The 20,000-nt window shown below is 46.0% G+C and overlaps 1 pseudogene; it reads right to left on the reverse strand.

Annotated features, from left to right (window-relative positions):
• LOC123996820 overlaps positions 1-19,675 on the reverse strand; it is a 33,372-nt pseudogene extending 13,697 nt beyond the window's left edge.
• Between the last annotated feature and the right edge of the window lie 325 nt (positions 19,676-20,000).

Genomic DNA, 20,000 nt, shown 5'->3' on the forward strand with positions numbered 1-20,000 from the left:
CCGCTAACTGAGTGACGGAATATCTCGCTCACTCCGAACGACAGCGATCCCATGAAGTCATTGCGAGACGTACGATCCCAATCCCACACCTCCACCGACAGACGACGGTCCCACTGCCGCCCACGCACCGAGCTGGGGAGAGAGGTGGGAGTGAAGGAGGTTACCGACCAGGTATCCGACCTCCAGTCATCTGCACACCTCAAGACCATGTCAGTCCACTGAGATAAAGCTCCTGGGGCTAACACAAGTCTAGTTCCCTGTGCAGAGTTCCCAGACCTACTAGTACACACACACACAAACATGATCACTCGAACCACTGCCCTGGTATTCTCCTAATGATGTACAAAGTCACACACACACACACACACACACACACACACACACACACACACACACACACACACACACACACACACACACACACACACACACACACACACACACACACACACACACACACACACACACACACACACACACACACACACACACACACACACACACACACACACACTCACAAGATGAAGCTCTCGTTCCAGACGGGGTTGAGTGTGGAGCGGATAGTCTTGGTCTTCTGTTTGCTCTGGCTCTTGGGGTCAGGGATTAGCTTGAGCTTCACGTAGGGGTCAGACAGACCGTTGGGGTCCATGGGGATCAGGTTACGAGCCTCCCGCACTGAGGGGGGAGCGAGGAGGGTGGAGGGAAAGAGGGAGGGAGAGGGTGAGAGAGAGAAAGTGAGACAGAGAAACAGAGTCAGACAATGGATAGCATAGATGGCCATACAGGTGCCATCTGATCTTAATTTGACCCAGTTTCTTACAGCAGGAAAATAATCCTGCAGCAACAGGAAATGTGAATATTATGTTGATTATAACGAATGTACATTATTGTAGGGGATGATAAAAATTGTATTAGGGCAAATCTAGTCTGAAATTACAAACTTTAGAAGCCAGTTTAAACTTGAAAACACTACAAGTCTACAATTCCTTCTGTGCATGAAAATTCTGCTACAATAGGATGATCAAATTAAGATATGGCATCTGTAGATGCACCACAGAGAGCATGACTTGTGGGAGTGTGTGCCTGTATTCAGCTCCCCCACTCCGCCTAGTGGTCAGTACCTGACAGTGCGAATGGTAGGGTGACATCAGTGGTGGGAAAAGTATCCAATTGTCATACTTGAGTAAAATGTCATCTGATGAAGATCATCAAAGGTTAGTGTTTAATTTAATCTCTATTTGTGCTTTTTGTGATTCCTCTTTGGCTGGAAAAATGGCAGGGTTTTTCTATGAGTTGGTGGTCACCTAACATAATAATTTGTGGTGCTTTCACTGTAAAGCCTATTTGAAATCGGACACTGTGGTGGGATTAACAACAGGATTACCTTTAAAATGGTATAAGATACATGTATTTCACTGGCTGTTGTCATATCATCCCGTTAACGGGATCTAAGCCATAAGATTTTAATCTTATTTTAATAGAAAATGACTCAATTAAAAGTCATCCTGTAAAATACTGCTTGAGTAAAAGTCTAAAAGTATTTGGTTTATTAAATATACTTAAGTATCAAAAGTAAAAGTAAAAGTATAAATAATTTCAAATTCCTTATATTAAGCAAACCAGATGGCACAATTTTCAAATATATATATATATTTTTTTACAGATAGCCAGGGGCACACTCCAACACTCAGACATTATTTACATACGAAGTACTTGTGTTCAATGAGTCTGGCAGATCAGAGGCAATAGGGATGACCAGGGATGTTCAATTGATAAGTGTGTGAATTGGACCATTATCATGTCCTGCTAAGCATTCGAAATGTAAGTAATTTTGGGTGTCAGGGAAAATGTATGGAGTAAAAATAGTACCTTATTTTATTTAGGAATGTATTGAAGTAAAAGTAAAATTTGTCAAAATATATATAGTAAAGTAAAGTACAGATAGCCTAAAAAATGACTTAAGTAGGACTTTAAAGTATTTTTACTTAGTACTTTACACCACCGGGTGACAGGGACATGTAACCACTGTCTCTATCAGTGGTTAGGGGCAACACCACCGGGTGACAGAGACATGTAAACCCTGTCTCTATCAGTGGTTAGGGACAACACCACCGGGTGACAGAGACATGTAAACCCTGTCTCTATCAGTGGTTAGGGACAACACCACCGGGTGACAGAGACATGTAAACCCTGTCTCTATCAGTGGTTAGGGACAACACCACCGGGTGACAGAGACATGTAAACCCTGTCTCTATCAGTGGTTAGGGACAACACCACCGGGTGACAGAGACATGTAAACCCTGTCTCTATCAGTGGTTAGGGACAACACCACCGGGTGACAGAGACATGTAAACCCCCTCTATCAGTGGTTAGGGACAACACCACCGGGTGACAGGACATGTAAACCCCTCTATCAGTGGTTAGGGACAACACCGGGTGACAGAGACATGTAAACCCTGTCTCTATCAGTGGTTAGGGGCAACACCACCGGGTGACAGAGACATGTAAACCCTGTCCCAGTGGCTATCAGTGGTTAGGGACAACACCACCGGGTGACAGAGACATGTAAACCCTGTCTCTATCAGTGGTTAGGGACAACACCACCGGGTGACAGAGACATGTAAACCCTGTCTCTATCAGTGGTTACATGTAAACCCTGTCTCTATCAGTGGTTAGGGACAACACCACCGGGTGACAGAGACATGTAAACCCTGTCTCTATCAGTGGTTAGGGACAACACCACCGGGTGACAGAGACATGTAAACCCTGTCTCTATCAGTGGTTAGGGACAACACCACCGGGTGACAGAGACATGTAAACCCTGTCTCTATCAGTGGTAGGGACAACACCACCGGGTGACAACACCCTGTCTCTATCACCGGGTGACAGAGACATGTAAACCCTGTCTCTATCAGTGGTTAGGGACAACACCACCGGGTGACAGAGACATGTAAACCCTGTCTCTATCAGTGGTTAGGGACAACACCACCGGGTGACAGAGACATGTAAACCCTGTCTCTATCAGTGGTTAGGGACAACACCACCGGGTGACAGAGACATGTAAACCCTGTCTCTATCAGTGGTTAGGGACAACACCACCGGGTGACAGAGACATGTAAACCCTGTCTCTATCAGTGGTTAGGGACAACACCACCGGGTGACAGAGACATGTAAACCCTGTCTCTATCAGTGGTTAGGGACAACACCACCGGGTGACAGAGACATGTAAACCCTGTCTCTATCAGTGGTTAGGGACAACACCACCGGGTGACAGAGACATGTAAACCCTGTCTCTATCAGTGGTTAGGGACAACACCACCGGGTGACAGAGACATGTAAAACCCTCTCTATCAGTGGTTAGGGACAACACCACCGGGTGACAGAGACATGTAAACCCTGTCTCTATCAGTGGTTAGGGACAACACCACCGGGTGACAGTAAAGACATGTAAACCCTGTCTCTATCAGTGGTTAGGGACACCCTGTCTCTATCAGTGGTTAGGGACCACCGGGTGACAGAGACATGTAAACCCTGTCTCTATCAGTGGTTAGGGACAACACCACCGGGTGACAGAGACATGTAAACCCTGTCTCTATCAGTGGTTAGGGACAACACCACCGGGGACAGAACATGTAAACCCTGTCTCATCAGTGGTTAGGGACACCGGGTGACAGACATGTAAACCCTGTCTCTATCAGTGGTTAGGGACAACACCACCGGGTGACAGAGACATGAGTCTCTATCAGTGGTTAGGGACAACACCACCGGGTGACAGAGACATGTAAACCCTGTCTCTATCAGTGGTTAGGGACAACACCACCGGGTGACAGACAGAGACATGTAAACCCTGTCTCTATCAGTGGTTAGGGACAACACCACCGGGTGACAGAGACATGTAAACCCTGTCTCTATCAGTGGTTAGGGACAACACCACCGGGTGACAGAGACAGTAAGTCTCTATCAGTGGTTAGGGACAAACCACCAGAGACATGTAAACCCTGTCTCTATCAGTGGTTAGGGACAACACCACCGGGTGACAGAGAGACATGTAAACCCTGTCTCTATCAGTGGTTAGTGGACAACACCACCGGGTGACAGACAGATCAGTGGTTAGGGACAACACCACCGGGTGACAGAGACATGTAAACCCTCTCTATCAGTGGTTAGGGACAACACCACCGGGTGACAGAGACATGTAAACCCTGTCTCTATCAGTGGTTAGGGACAACACCACCGGGTGACAGAGACATGTAAACCCTCTCTATCAGTGGTTAGGGACAACACCACCGGGTGACAGAGACATGTAAACCCTGTCTCTATCAGTGGTTAGGGACAACACCACCGGGTGACAGACATGTAAACCCCTCTCTACAGTGGTTAGGGACAACAACCCATGTCTCTATCAGTGGTTAGGGACAACACCACCGGGTGACAGAGACATGTAACACCCTGTGACCAAACCCTGTCTCTATCAGTGGTTAGGGACAACACCACCGGGTGACAGACATGTAAACCCTTGTCTCTATCAGTGGTTAGGGACAACACCACCGGGTGACAAACATGTAAACCATCTCTATCAGTGGTTAGGGACAACACCACCGGGTGACAGAGATGTAAACCCTTCTCTATCAGTGGTTAGGGACAAAACGGGTGACCATGTCTCTATCAGTGGTTAGGGACAACACCACCGGGTGACAGAGACATGTAAACCCTGTCTCTATCAGTGGTTAGGGACAACACCACCGGGTGACAGAGACATGTAGGGAAACAGAGGTGACCTGTCTCTATCAGTGGTTAGGGACAACACCACCGGGTGACAGAGACATGTAAACCCTGTCTCTATCAGTGGTTAGGGACAACACCACCGGGTGACAGAGACATGTAAACCCATTCTCTATCAGTGGTTAGGGACAACACCACCGGGTGACAGAGACATGTAAACCCTGTCTCTATCAGTGGTTAGGGACAACACAGAGACACTATCAGTGGTTAGGGGGTGACAGAGACATGTAAACCCTCTCTATCAGTGGTTAGGGACAACACCACCGGGTGACAGAGACATGTAACCCCTGTCTCTATCAGTGGTTAGGGACAACACCACCGGGTGACAGAGACATGTAAACCCTGTCTCTATCAGTGGTTAGGGACAACACCACCGGGTGACAGAGACATGTAAACCCTGTCTCTATCAGTGGTTAGGGACAACACCACCGGGTGACAGAGACATGTAAACCCTGTCTCTATCAGTGGTTAGGGACAACACCACCGGGTGACAGAGACATGTAACCCTGTCTCTATCAGTGGTTAGGGACAACACCACCGGGTGACAGAGACATGTAAACCCTGTCTCTATCAGTGGTTAGGGACAACACCACATGAGAGGGTGACAGAGACATGAGACATGTTAGGGAGTAAATTCACCCCATGTAAACCCTGTCTCTATCAGTGGACAACACCAGGTGACAGAGACATGTAAACCCTGTCTCTATCAGTGGTTAGAGGACAACACCACGGGTGACAGAGACATGTAAACCCTGTCTCTATCAGTGGTTAGGGACAACATCCCACCGGGTGACAGAGACATGTAAACCCTGTCTCTATCAGTGGTTAGGGACAACACCACCTGGGTGACAGAGACATGTAAACCCTGTCTCTATCAGTGGTTAGGGACAACACCACCGGGTGACAGAGACATGTAACCCCTGTCTCTATCAGTGGTTAGGGACAACACCACCGGGTGACAGAGACATGTAAACCCTGTCTCTATCAGTGGTTAGGGACAACACCACCGGGTGACAGAGACATGTAAACCCTGTCTCTATCAGTGGTTAGGGACAACACCCGGGTGACAGAGACATGTAAACCCTGTCTCTATCAGTGGTTAGGGACAACACCACCGGGTGACAGAGACATGTAAACCCTGTCCAGTGGTTAGGGACAACACAGTGGTTAGGGGCAGCCACCACCGGGTGACAGAGACATGTAAACCCTGTCTCACAGTGGTTGACAACACCACCCCTACTGGCCGGGCTCGAGAATGGGGACATGTAAACCCTGTCTCTATCAGTGGTTAGGACAACACCACCGGGTGACAGAGACATGTAAACCCTTCTAGGGTCTATCAGTGGTTATTGGACACCGGGTGACAGAGACATGTAAACCCTGTCTCTATCAGTGGTTAGGGACAACACCACCGGGTGACAGAGACATGTAAACCCTGTCTCTATCAGTGGTTAGGGACAACACCACCGGGTGACAGAGACATGTAAACCCTGTCTCTATCAGTGGTTAGGGACAACACCACCGGGTGACAGAGACATGTAAACCCTCTCTATCAGTGGTTAGGGACAACACCACCGGGTGACAGAGACATGTAAACCCTGTCTCTATCAGTGGTTAGGGCAACACCACCGGGTGACAGAGACATGTAAACCCTGTCTCTATCAGTGGTTAGGGACAACACCAGGTGACAGAGACATGTAAACCCAAGTCTCTATCAGTGGTTAGGGACAACACCACCGGGTGACAGAGACATGTAAACCCTGTCTCTATCAGTGGTTAGGGACAACACCACCGGGTGACAGAGACATGTAAACCCTGTCTCTATCAGTGGTTAGGGGCAACACCACCGGGTGACAGAGACATGTAAACCCTGTCTCTATCAGTGGTTAGGGGCAACACCACCGGGTGACAGAGACATGTAAACCGCCTCTATCAGTGGTTAGGGACAACACCACCGGGTGACAGAGACATGTAAACCCTCTCTATCAGTGGTTAGGGACAACACCACCGGGTGACAGAGACATGTAAACCCTCTCTATCAGTGGTTAGGGACAACACCACCGGGTGACAGAGACATGTAAACCCTCTCTATCAGTGGTTAGGGACAACACCACCGGGTGACAGAGACATGTAAACCCTCTCTATCAGTGGTTAGGGACAACACCACCGGGTGACAGAGACATGTAAACCCCTCTCTATCAGTGGTTAGGGACAACACCACCGGGTATGGGTCTCTATCAGTGGTTAACACCACCGGGTGACAGAGACATGTAAACCCCTCTATCAGTGGTTAGGGACAACACCACCGGGTGACAGAGACCTCTATCAGTGGTTAGGGACAACACCACCGGGTGACAGAGACATGTAAACCCCCTCTATCAGTGGTTAGGATGACAGACTCTGTCAGTGGTTAAACCCTTCTCCCCTCTATCAGTGTTGACCTGTGATCTAAGCCCTCTCTAGAGTGTCTCCTAAAGGCTGAGAACTTTTGTATGTCTCCTCCTCTTTCAGTGGTTAGGGACAACACCCCGTGACGGTCAGGTGGATCCTGCCTCTCTTCTCTGTATGCCTCTATCTTGACGGGTGACACAGGCTGGGCACCAGGCTCTTTACACCACGCTTGTGGACATTCATCTCACAACCTGTAGTACATGCACACAAGTATAGACCACTTCCAGTCAACACGATAAGGTTCATCCTGCTTACACAGACAGTGGTTCATCTCACAACCTGTAGTTTGGACAGACCACAAGAACCTTAGTACACACCAACACACACACACACAGAGAGATAATAACACGTGGTAAGAAACCACTCACACACATATACTTTACATTCATGCTAAACACACATCACAACTGCTGCTCTTATTATGATTGATAAATAGTGCACAATTGAAACACTTTCCCCCCAATCCCCCCGTCCCCAGAACACATGTAAATGTTGGACTATAACTTGTGCCTTCCTGTATTATACTGATGCTAAAACATTTATTCTCTTCTACTGAGACATTTACTTTATGTTGGTATTCTCATCTTTTATTATGTCTTATTGCTGTTCCAATGTCGAGAAGGAACCTGCAAGTCAGCATTTTGGCTAATAAAACTTGAAACAGAACGTCTGGTTACTTACAGGAGCATTTCATGCCCTGTTGGATAAGGCCATAGAGCAGAGAACCACAGTGATCACAGAACGTTGGAGAAGTGTAGGTCTGAGGTCGAAATCTGTGTTTACTCTTCAAGTCCTGAGAGAGAGAAAGAGACAGACAGACAAACAGACATGAGAGGAGTAAGTCATTCAGACAGACAGAGAGAGACATGAGAGGAGTAAGTCATTCAGACAGACAGAGAGAGACATGAGAGGAGTAAGTCATTCAGACAGACAGAGAGAGACATGAGAGGAGTAAGTCATTCAGACAGACAGAGAGAGACATGAGAGGAGTAAGTCATTCAGACAGACAGAGAGAGTCATGAGAGGAGTAAGTCATTCAGACAGACAGAGAGAGACATGAGAGGAGTAAGTCATTCAGACAGACATGAGAGAGAGACATGAGATGAATAAGTCATTCAGACAGACAGAGAGAGACATGAGAGGAGTAAGTCATTCAGACAGACAGAGAGAGACATGAGAGGAGTAAGTCATTCAGACAGACAGAGAGAGAGACATGAGAGGAGTAAGTCATTCAGACAGACAGAGAGAGTCATGAGAGGAGTAAGTCATTCAGACAGACATGAGAGGAGTAAGTCATTCAGACAGCAAGAGAGAGACATGAGAGGAGTAAGTCATTCAGACAGACATGAGAGGAGTAAGTCATTCAGACAGACAGAGAGAGACATGAGAGGAGTAAGTCATTCAGACAGACAGACAGAGACATGAGAGGAGTAAGTCATTCAGACAGACATGAGAGAGAGACATGAGATGAATAAGTCATTCAGACAGACAGAGAGAGACATGAGAGGAGTAAGTCATTCAGATAGACAGAGAGAGACATGAGAGGAGTAAGTCATTCAGACAGACAGAGAGAGAGACATGAGAGGAGTAAGTCATTCAGACAGACAGAGAGAGTCATGAGAGGAGTAAGTCATTCAGACAGACATGAGAGGAGTAAGTCATTCAGACAGACAGAGAGAGACATGAGAGGAGTAAGTCATTCAGACAGACAGAGAGAGACATGAGAGGAGTAAGTCATTCAGACAGACAGAGAGAGACATGAGAGGAGTAAGTCATTCAGACAGACAGAGAGAGACATGAGAGGAGTAAGTCATTCAGACAGACAGAGAGAGACATGAGAGGAGTAAGTCATTCAGACAGACAGAGAGAGATATGAGAGGAGTAAGTCATTCAGACAGACAGACAGACATGAGAGTAGTATCATTGAAACAGACAGACATGAGAGTAGTAAGTCATTGGGACAGACATGAGAGTAGCAAGTCATTGAGACAGACAGACATGAGAGTAGTAAGCCATTGAGACAGATAGACATGAGAGTAGTAAGTCATTGGTACAGACATGAGAGGAGTAAGTCATTGAGACAGACATGAGAGTAGTAAGCCAATGTGACAGACAGACATGAGAGTAGTATCATTGAAACAGACAGACATGAGAGTAGTAAGTCATTGGGACAGACATGAGAGTAGTAAGTCAATGAGACAGACAGAGAGAGACATGAGAGGAGTAAGTCATTCAGACAGACAGACAGACATGAGAGTAGTATCATTGAAACAGACAGACATAAGAGTAGTAAGTCATTGAGACAGACAGACAGGAGAGTAGTAAGTAATTGAGACAGACAGACATGAGTGTAGTAAGTCAATGAGACAGACAGAGAGAGACATGAGAGGAGTAAGTCATTCAGACAGACAGACATGAGAGTAGTAAGTTATTGAGACAGACAGACAGACAGACAGACATGAGAGTAGTAAGTTATTGAGACAGACAGACAGACATGAGAGTAGTAAGTTATTCAGACGGACAGACAGAGAGTAGTAAGTCATTGAGACAGAAAGACAGACATGAGAGTAGTAAGTTATTCAGACAAACAGACATGAGAGTAGTAAGTTATTCAGACAGACAGACAGACAGAGAGTAGTAAGTCATTGAGACAGACAGACAGACAGACAGACAGACAGACAGACAGACAGACAGACAGACAGACAGACAGACAGACAGACAGACAGACAGACAGAGAGTAGTAAGTTATTCAGACGGACAGACAGAGAGTAGTAAGTCATTGAGACAGAAAGACAGACATGAGAGTAGTAAGTTATTGAGACAGACAGACAGACATGAGAGTAGTAAGTTATTCAGACGGACAGACAGAGAGTAGTAAGTCATTGAGACAGAAAGACAGACATGAGAGTAGTAAGTTATTCAGACAGACAGACATGAGAGTAGTAAGTTATTCAGACAGACAGACAGACAGAGAGTAGTAAGTCATTGAGACAGACAGACAGACAGACAGACAGACAGACAGACAGACAGACAGACAGACAGACAGACAGACAGACAGACAGACAGACAGACAGACAGACAGACAGACAGAGAGTAGTAAGTCATTCAGACAGACATGAGAGTAGTAAGTTATTCAGACAGACATGAGAGTAGTAAGTTATTCAGACAGACAGACAGACAGACAGAGAGTAGTAAGTTATTCAGACAGACAGACAGACAGACAGACAGACAGACAGACAGACAGACAGACAGACAGACAGACAGACAGACAGACAGACAGACAGACAGACAGACAGACAGACAGAGAGTAGTAAGTCATTGAGACAGACAGACAGACAGACAGACAGACAGACAGACAGACAGACAGACAGACAGACAGACAGACAGACAGACAGACAGACAGACAGACAGACAGACAGACAGACAGACAGAGAGTAGTAAGTCATTCAGACAGACATGAGAGTAGTAAGTTATTCAGACAGACATGAGAGTAGTAAGTTATTCAGACAGACAGACAGACAGACAGACAGACAGACAGACAGACAGACAGACAGACAGACAGACAGACAGACAGACAGACAGACAGACAGACAGACAGACAGACAGACAGACAGACAGACAGACAGACAGACAGACAGACAGACAGACAGACAGACAGACAGACAGACAGACAGAGAGTAGTAAGTTATTCAGACAGACAGACAGACATGAGAGTAGTAAGTTATTCAGACAGACAGACAGACAGACAGACAGACAGACAGACAGACAGACAGACAGACAGACAGACAGACAGACAGACAGACAGACAGACAGACAGACAGAGAGTAGTAAGTTATTCAGACAGTAGTAGTAAGTTATTCAGACAGACAGACAGAGAGTAGTAAGTTATTCAGACAGACAGACAGACAGACAGACAGAGAGTAGTAAGTTATTCAGACAGACAGACAGACAGACAGAGTAGTAAGTTATTCAGACAGACAGACAGAGAGTAGTAAGTTATTCAGACAGACAGACAGAGAGTAGTAAGTTATTCAGACAGACAGACAGACAGAGAGTAGTAAGTTATTCAGACAGACAGACAGACAGACAGACAGAGAGTAGTAAGTTATTCAGACAGACAGACAGAGAGTAGTAAGTTATTCAGACAGACAGACAGAGAGTAGTAAGTCATTGAGACAGACAGACAGACAGACAGAGAGTAGTAAGTCATTCAGACAGACAGACAGAGAGTAGTAAGTTATTCAGACAGACAGACAGAGAGTAGTAAGTTATTCAGACAGACAGACAGAGAGTAGTAAGTTATTCAGACAGACAGACAGAGAGTAGTAAGTTATTGAGACAGACAGACAGACAGACAGAGAGTAGTAAGTCATTGAGACAGACAGACAGACAGACAGAGAGTAGTAAGTCATTGAGACAGACAGACAGACAGACAGAGTAGTAAGTCATTGAGACAGACAGACAGACAGAGAGTAGTAAGTCATTGAGACAGACAGACAGACAGACAGAGAGTAGTAAGTCATTGAGACAGACAGACAGACAGACAGAGAGTAGTAAGTCATTGAGAGAAGAACATCCTCGTGTTTATGTGTTGTGATAAGCATTGAGACAGACAGGGGGGGAAATGAGGAGAAATGAGGGAGAGTTTGAGAGTGGTATATTCATGACAACCAATAACATTTCTCTGCTGGGAAGAGAGTTCGATATGTTAATGAATGTGTTCCTGGGGAAGCCTGAATCATCTCTATCTGCTTTTCAGCTTATCAGTTTCTTCCCCGTCCACATCCCCTTCCTCTCTGTCTGTCTTCCTCTCCTCACCCTCTCTACTCCCCAAACCCCATCTCACACCCTTTGAGCTTAACTTTGAGAACACCCCCCGCCTCTTTCATTCTCTGCCAACTCTCGCTCTCTCTCCATCAGGCAGTTTCTGAGCCAAGCTCTTCCTCCCAATTCCACCCTGTCAATCGTTCTCCCTTGCATACACACACACATACACTCAATAGTGTGCTCTCTCTCTCTCTCTCTCTCTCTCTCTCTCTCTCTCTCTCTCTCTCTCTCTCTCTCTCTCTCCCTCTCCCTCTCCCTCTCCCTCTCCCTCTCCCTCTCCCTCCCTCTCCCTCTCCCTCTCCCTCTCCCTCTCCCTCTCCTCTCCCTCTCTCTCTCTCTCTCTCTCTCTCTCTCTCTCTCTCTCTCTCTCTCTCTCTCTCCCCTCTCTCTCTCTCTGACCTAATTTCTGATCCAGTTTATTTAGCTGGCAGATAAAAGTCTGAAAAAAGACAAACCTCTTTGAAATCCCAAAGAGAGACAGAGAGAGAGAGCAATCTGTTCACACTCTCTACCTCTGCTCATGTCTCTCAGTCTTCCTCCCCCTCTCAACCTGGATCCCTCACTCCTCCTCCCTCCTCTTTGTTTTATCTTCTCTGTCATTCTCTCTCTTTCTCTTCCTCTCTCTGGATGGATTGGCAAGATAAAGGGAGGAGGGAGGGAGGCCTGAAAAGGTGAAGTGTGGAGTGGAGGGATGAATAGATGGAGAGACGTAAAGATCTTTATAAGGATAAATGACAGTAAAGGCGCAGTGGAGGAAGGGAATGACAGACAGAGGGACAGGTGTGTGTGTGTGTGTGTGTGTGTGTGTGTGTGTGTGTGTGCGGCTGTCTGGAATGATGGATGGATATGGGAGGAGGGATGGAAGGGAGGAAGGAGGGATGGAAGGTGAGTGTAAAAGCTGGGAGAAGGGGGAAGATTGACTCACTTCTGTAGGAGCAGTGGGGGCTCCAGGACAGGTGAAGGTTACATACTCATGACATCGCTTGTGGACAGAGAAACTGCACACTGCCACAAAACACAGAGCAGAAAGACACATTACTACATCCAAATCCATTTGATCCCTGTTTATAAAAACCTCATCTGATTCCAAGAATAATGTGGACAATGTGTGTGTTCTAGTCTTTGTCAAATAAAAAAACTAACTGCTGAATGTCATTGTGATCCAGATTGTTCACTAGGGGTTCAATGTCAAAAACACAATGCATCAATCAATACCAAGATAAAATATTCCTTCATCAATGGTATAATTGCTGTTAACGTCTTTGGACAAATGCATTTGTAAAATGTGTCGTAAAAAAAGCGGAAATGATCGGCTGATTAATTATAATTTATGATCCAATAATCCTTACCTTGACATTGAAATCCCTGCTTTCCAATTCCCCTGTGTGGAACAAACCATAACAACACAGAAACCATCACTGATCTTACAAACCACACAACTGAAAGGACTGGCCTGCTCAGTGGAAGATGAGCAGATGGGCCTGAACAGAAAGAGGTGCATCATTTGGTGCAGTGCTGTAAACCACGAATAATCCAATGTTAAAAAATCAAGATGACTATCGCACTTATAGATATGGCTCCTTCTTTTGTTTTATCAAATAACAGCAGCCGACAAGGACGCATCAGCAGAAACCCTCAGAATTATGGGTTGTTGTGGCAAAAACATGTCCTTGTGACAGCTTTTCTGGAATAAAACAGCAGAAATACAGTGAGAGTCTGAGAGTGAGCTGCAGGACATAGATTACTACACTTACTGTAGTGCTGATCAGGTCAACTAGGAGAGAGAGGGGGGAGTGGGGTTATTGCCTGTCTCACACACACACCAAACACACATACACCCACTCCTAACCCACCCCCCCCCTTCTCTTCCTCCCCCTCCTTCTCCTCTTCCTGTTCCTCTTCCTCCCCCTCCTTCTCCTCTTCCTGTTCCTCTTCCTCCCCCTCCTTCTCCTCCTCCTGTTCCACTTCTTCCAGAGTTGCAGTCTTCTGCTTTCCTGTCTCCTTAGATCTTAATTGAATAATTAAAGCTATTGATTGGCTAAAGAGTCCACTCAGCCAGTTTACTGACTGTGAATCAGCTGCTAATTAAAAGGTAAGCAGCAGAGAGGTGGGAGAACAACACCCTACAGAGAGAGGGCCCTTGAGGATCACACTGAAGTACCCCCCCCCAGGTTCATCTCAATAGTCACAGAGTTCTCCTCTCCTCTCCTCTCCTCTCCTCTCCTCTCCTCTCCTCTCCTCTCCTCTCCTCTCCTCTCCTCTCCTCTCCTCTCCTCTCCTCTCCTCTCCTCTCCTCTCCTCTAATCTCCTCTCCTTCATTTGCACTGTCTGACAACGACAAGCTTGTGACCTAGCGAAGGAGGGGAAATGACATCCGTCATATTGGTTTCACCTCTCCAGTGTTTCCATATCAGCACAGATGAAGGAGAGGAGACGAGGAGTGTAAACCACTCTAGGTGGTTCAGTACTATGACAGTTCTTTGTACTGTCCACCAGAGAGTGCCAGAGAGGCAGAGCTACAGTAGACAGGCCAAACAGCACCACCTGATGGTCATAGGATGACAGGACAGAAGACAAGCCAAAATCATCTATCTGGAGAATCCTATTATATTAGGAAAGTAGGGAAAGGGAAACTGACTACCTAGTCAATTGTACAACTGAATGCATTCAACTGAAATGTGTCTTCCTCATTTAAACCAACCCCTCTGAATCAGAATAAAGATACATATCTATTTATTTGGCCATACATCCACCACATATACATGGCTGTCATATGATAATGTGTAGCGATCTATTCTTGTACCAGGGGAATGGAGAGGAGACCCTGTGAAGTCTCGACAAAGGCCCTGCAGGCAGAATATTGACAATGGAAAGTCTCCTTTCAATCCCCTGGTGTTTGTTGTCAATAGTATACAGCCCTAGAGGATGTGATTTGAACTGTGTCTATTGTAGGAAACCAGTAGAATCTCCACAGGGAGAGATGCAGAGATGCCTGTAACTCGTGTGGAAGACTGCTGTCTGGAGTGCTATGGTATTTTTGTGATGTGTATTTTTAAACGACCAAACCAAAATCTGAGAGAGCGCTACCATATCTATCTTTCCTTAGTTAAATAATCAGACTGTAACTTTGACAGTCATTCACCGAAATGTACTGCAAACTTCCCAGAGGCTGTTGGCTAGAGGAGAGGCCTGCACTCAGCCTACCCTCTCCACCATATGTCCACACACATCCACGCACAGAGACGTGCACACACAGATTCTACACTGGCCTGCTTTGGGTGTGTCTGCCAGAATGAGCTTACTGTAGGTGATACTGGGGTTCCAACCAGTCTTGGGTCATGTATGGTGGCTGTGTGAGCATGAACACGTGTGTTACTGTGTGTGTTTTGTGTCTGTGTACACACACTGTCCTGTCTAGTGGCGTGTGTGTGTTTTGCCAGATGAAGTTGGTGCTGTGGCTGCAGTTTTAGAGTTAGTGGGAAGATTGAAGAGGTGGCCAGTGAACTATTGAGACCTGGAGTGTTTGTAATTGTGGGTTTCTGCAGATTCATAATGTGTGTGTAAGTGTGGGTTTTTGCAGATTCATAATGTGTGTGTAAGTGTGGGTTTCTGCAGATTCATAATGTGTGTGTAAGTGTGGGTTTTTGCAGATTCATAATGTGTGTGTAAGTGTGGGTTTTTGCAGATTCATAATGTGTGTGTAAGTGTGGGTTTTTGCAGATTCATAATGTGTGTGTAAGTGTGGGTTTTTGCAGATTCATAATGTGTGTGTAAGTGTGGGTTTTTGCAGATTCATAATGTGTGTGTTAGTGTGGGTTTCTGCAGATACATAATGTGTGTGTAAGTGTGGGTTTCTGCAGATTCATAATGTGTGTGTAAGTGTGGGTTTCTGCAGATTCATAATGTGTGTGTAAGTGTGGGTTTTTGCAGATTCATAATGTGTGTGTAAGTGTGGGTTTTTGTAGATTCATAATGTGTGTGTAAGTGTAGGTTTCTGCAGATTCATAATGTGTGTGTAAGTGTGGGTTTCTGCAGATTCATAATGTGTGTGTAAGTGTGGGTTTCTGCAGAGTCATAATGTGTGTGTTAGTGTGGGTTTCTGCAGATTCATAATGTGTGTGTAAGTGTGGGTTTCTGCAGATTCATAATGTGTGTGTAAGTGTGGGTTTCTGCAGATTCATAATGTGTGTGTAAGTGTGGGCTTCGGCAGATTCATAATGTGTGTGTAAGTGTGGGTTTCTGCAAATTCATAATGTGATTGTAAGTGTGGGTTTCTGCAGATACATAATGTTATTTTAAGTGTGGGTTTCTGCAGATTCATAATGTGTGTGTTAGTGTGGGTTTCTGCAGATTCATAATGTGTGTGTTAGTGTGGGTTTCTGCAGATTCATAATGTGATTGTAAGTGTGGGTTTCTGCAGATTCATAATGTTATTTTAAGTGTGGGTTTCTGCAGATTCATAAAGTGTGTGTAAGTGTGGGTTTCTGCTGATTCATAATGTGTGTGTGTGAGTGTGGGTTACCAGGTGAAGGCTGTGCAGGGGCTGCAGTTTGTGGGATGTTTGCAGAGGCGAGCTGGGAACTAGTGAAGCATGTTTTCTGTTGTGTGTATTTAGCTGTGTGTGTATTTAGCCGTGTGTGTGTTTAGCTGTGTGTGTATTTAGCTGTGTGTGTATTTAGCTGTGTGTGTGTATTTAGCTGTGTGTGTGTATTTCGCTGTGTGTGTATTTAGCTGTGTGTGTGTATTTAGCCGTGTGTGTGTTTAGCTGTGTGTGTATTTAGCTGTGTGTGTGTATTTAGCCGTGTGTGTGTTTAGCTGTGTGTGTATTTAGCTGTGTGTGTGTATTTCGCTGTGTGTGTATTTAGCTGTGTGTGTATTTAGCTGTGTGTGTGTATTTAGCCGTGTGTGTGTTTAGCTGTGTGTGTATTTAGCTGTGTGTGTGTATTTCGCTGTGTGTGTATTTCGCTGTGTGTGTATTTCGCTGTGTGTGTATTTAGCTGTGTGTGTGTATTTAGCCGTGTGTGTGTTTAGCTGTGTGTGTATTTAGCTGTGTGTGTGTATTTCGCTGTGTGTGTATTTCGCTGTGTGTGTTTATTTCGCTGTGTGTGTATTTCCTTAAGTGTGTATTGAGCTGTGTGTGTATTTCGCTGTGTGTGTGTATTTTGCTGTGTGTGTGTGTATTTCGCTGTGTGTGTGTATTTCGCTGTGTGTGTGTATTTTGCTGTGTGTGTGTGTATTTCGCTGTGTGTGTGTATTTCACTGTGTGTGTGTGTGTGTATTTCGCTGTGTGTGTGTGTGTGTATTTCGCTGTGTGTGTGTATTTCGCTGTGTGTGTGTATTTCGCTGTGTGTGTGTATTTCGCTGTGTGTGTGTATTTCGCTGTGTGTGTGTATTTAGCTGTGTGTGTGTATTTCGCTGTGTGTGTGTATTTCGCTGTGTGTGTGTGTGTGTATTTCGCTGTGTGTGTGTATTTCGCTGTGTGTGTGTATTTCGCTGTGTGTGTGTATTTCGCTGTGTGTGTGTATTTCGCTGTGTGTGTGTGTGTGTATTTCGCTGTGTGTGTGTATTTCGCTGTGTGTGTGTATTTCGCTGTGTGTGCGTATTTCGCTGTGTGTGCGTATTTCGCTGTGTGTGTGTATTTCGCTGTGTGTGTGTATTTCGCTGTGTGTGTATTTCGCTGTGTGTGTGTATTTCGCTGTGTGTGTGTATTTCGCTGTGTGTGTGTATTTCGCTGTGTGTGTGTATTTTGCTGTGTGTGTGTATTTCGCTGTGTGTGTGTATTTCGCTGTGTGTGTATTTCGCTATGTGTGTGTGTGTATTTTGCTGTGTGTGTGTGTATTTCGCTGTGTGTGTATTTCGCTATGTGTGTGTGTGTATTTTTGTGTGTGCTGTGTGTGTGTGTATTTTGCTGTGTGTGTGTATTTACCAGATGAAGTCAGTGCAGTGGCTGCAGAAGGTGGGCTGTTTGAAGAAGCGAGCGGTGAACTGGTGGTCCTTGACCTCGATGATCCTCTTGTGTTTCAGCGCCCCCTTCCTCTGGAACACTGGCACCCTGGGAGGCTGGGTGAGAGGGGAGGGCAGGGGAGAGGCCCCAGGGGTGGCCACGGGGGAGGCCAGGGTCAGGGGGGAGAGGGAAGGGGACGGGGACACAGGAGTAGACATGCTGCCTGGAGGGATGGGAGGAGAGGGGAAAGGAGAGGTGATGGAGAGGAGGGATGGGAGGAGAGGGGAGAGGGAGAGAGAGGATGGTAGAGGACAGTTGGAGATGAGATGGGTGCATAGTAGTAAGAGAGAGAGAGAGAGAGAGAGAGAATAAAAGGACCCAGACAGGGGACAGAGGGATGAGCAGAGGGAGAGGGAGAGAGAGAGAGAGAGAGAGAGAGAGAGAGAGAGAGAGAGAGAGAGAGAGAGAGAGAGAGAGAGAGAGAGAGAGAGAGAGAGAGAGAGAGAGAGAGAGAATAAAAGGACCCAGACAGGGGACAGAGGGATGAGCAGAGGGAGAGGGAGGGAGAGAGAATGTATAAAAAAGAGAGAGGTTAATTCACACATTGAGACAGAGCTCTCCTCAGAGACCCAGAGACACAGAACGATTAGTGAAATTCACACTGTGTCCCACATATGTCCCACTTCATACTCGCTCGCTTTCTCTCTCTCACCCCATCTATCCTCATCGCCACGCCACGCCAACCTCCCACATTCCCCTGACAACCAAACACCCTGAGTTGCCCTGACAACCAAACACCCTTATCACATGTCAACTGCACCTCCTGCTGCACCCCCCCACACTACTCCAATATTAGAACTGGTACCCTCTCTGTCCTTGTCTCCTTCCTCTTTGTCCTGATTTGATATTGTGTTCATTTCTCCATAAAAGTTTGGACTGTATTCTCATGCACAGTCTATATGAGTCAAACGTGAGGAAATGTGAAATATTTAACTGAGAGAAGAGGAGTAGCAGACTGCTAAATGATAAATGAAACCACAACAGAGATTGAATGAATAAGTAAATAAGCCGAGAGCGTACAGCATAGCAAACAGGACCTGTTGAAATGATTATGGCACACCGGAAGATGGAGGAAATCGATCCAATGGGTGAATACCAGAGACAGGGAGGGCTGAAAGAACACAGAAACAGAACAAACTAATTCAAGAAAAAAAGGAAATCCTCAACAAATAAGGAACAGAGTGGAAAGCTGCTTGGGAGATAGAAGTGGAAGGAGAGAGGGAGAAACAAAGAGAAAGAGAAAACATTACCTGTATTTGTGGTTGTTTGGGCTGACAGACTTGATCAAAGAGCAGGCTTCTACTCTTCCTCTCCCCCTCTCTTTATCTCTCCTCCTTTGATAGGCAGCCTGCTATCGCTCTGAACCTGTCACTGGTCACGTCAAAAAAGAAAAAGTGAAGGAAAGAGAGAGAGAAAGGCAAGTGGTGGCAGGGAGGAAGATCAGGGACGAAGAGCTGGGAGGAAGAGCTGGGAAAAGAGCTGCCTACAAAAAAAGAGCAAGTAACAAGGGATGAGATTGAAGCTTTCCAAGAACGAGAGAAGACAGAGGAGGAGTGGACTGCTATGTATCCGTTAAGTTAACCCACACAGGGTGAAGAGGGAGAAGAGATGGAGAGATGGAAATCTCTTTTCAAGATTCATTCTGTTTTACCAAGAGGAAGACGGGATAGGAGAGAGAGAGAGAGGAGAGGGAGGGAGAGAGGAATAGGCAGCAATTCATTTTGAAATCTGGGTTACATCTCTCTGGAGAGAGACAAAGCGAGAGAGCAAGTGATGGAGGGAGAAGAAGGGGGGCTATTTTGCCACCATCACTATGGACTAACACCGACCAACAGTCTAACACTTCTCACAGTGACAGACTGATAGAGAGGAAGGAGTAAGACAGACGGATGCTCTTGATAGATCAGTGTCTCTAAACAACACCAGTATATCAAGG

The sequence above is a fragment of the Oncorhynchus gorbuscha genome, linkage group LG15, assembly GCF_021184085.1.
Source record: "Oncorhynchus gorbuscha isolate QuinsamMale2020 ecotype Even-year linkage group LG15, OgorEven_v1.0, whole genome shotgun sequence".
NCBI classification, from domain to species: domain Eukaryota; kingdom Metazoa; phylum Chordata; class Actinopteri; order Salmoniformes; family Salmonidae; genus Oncorhynchus; species Oncorhynchus gorbuscha.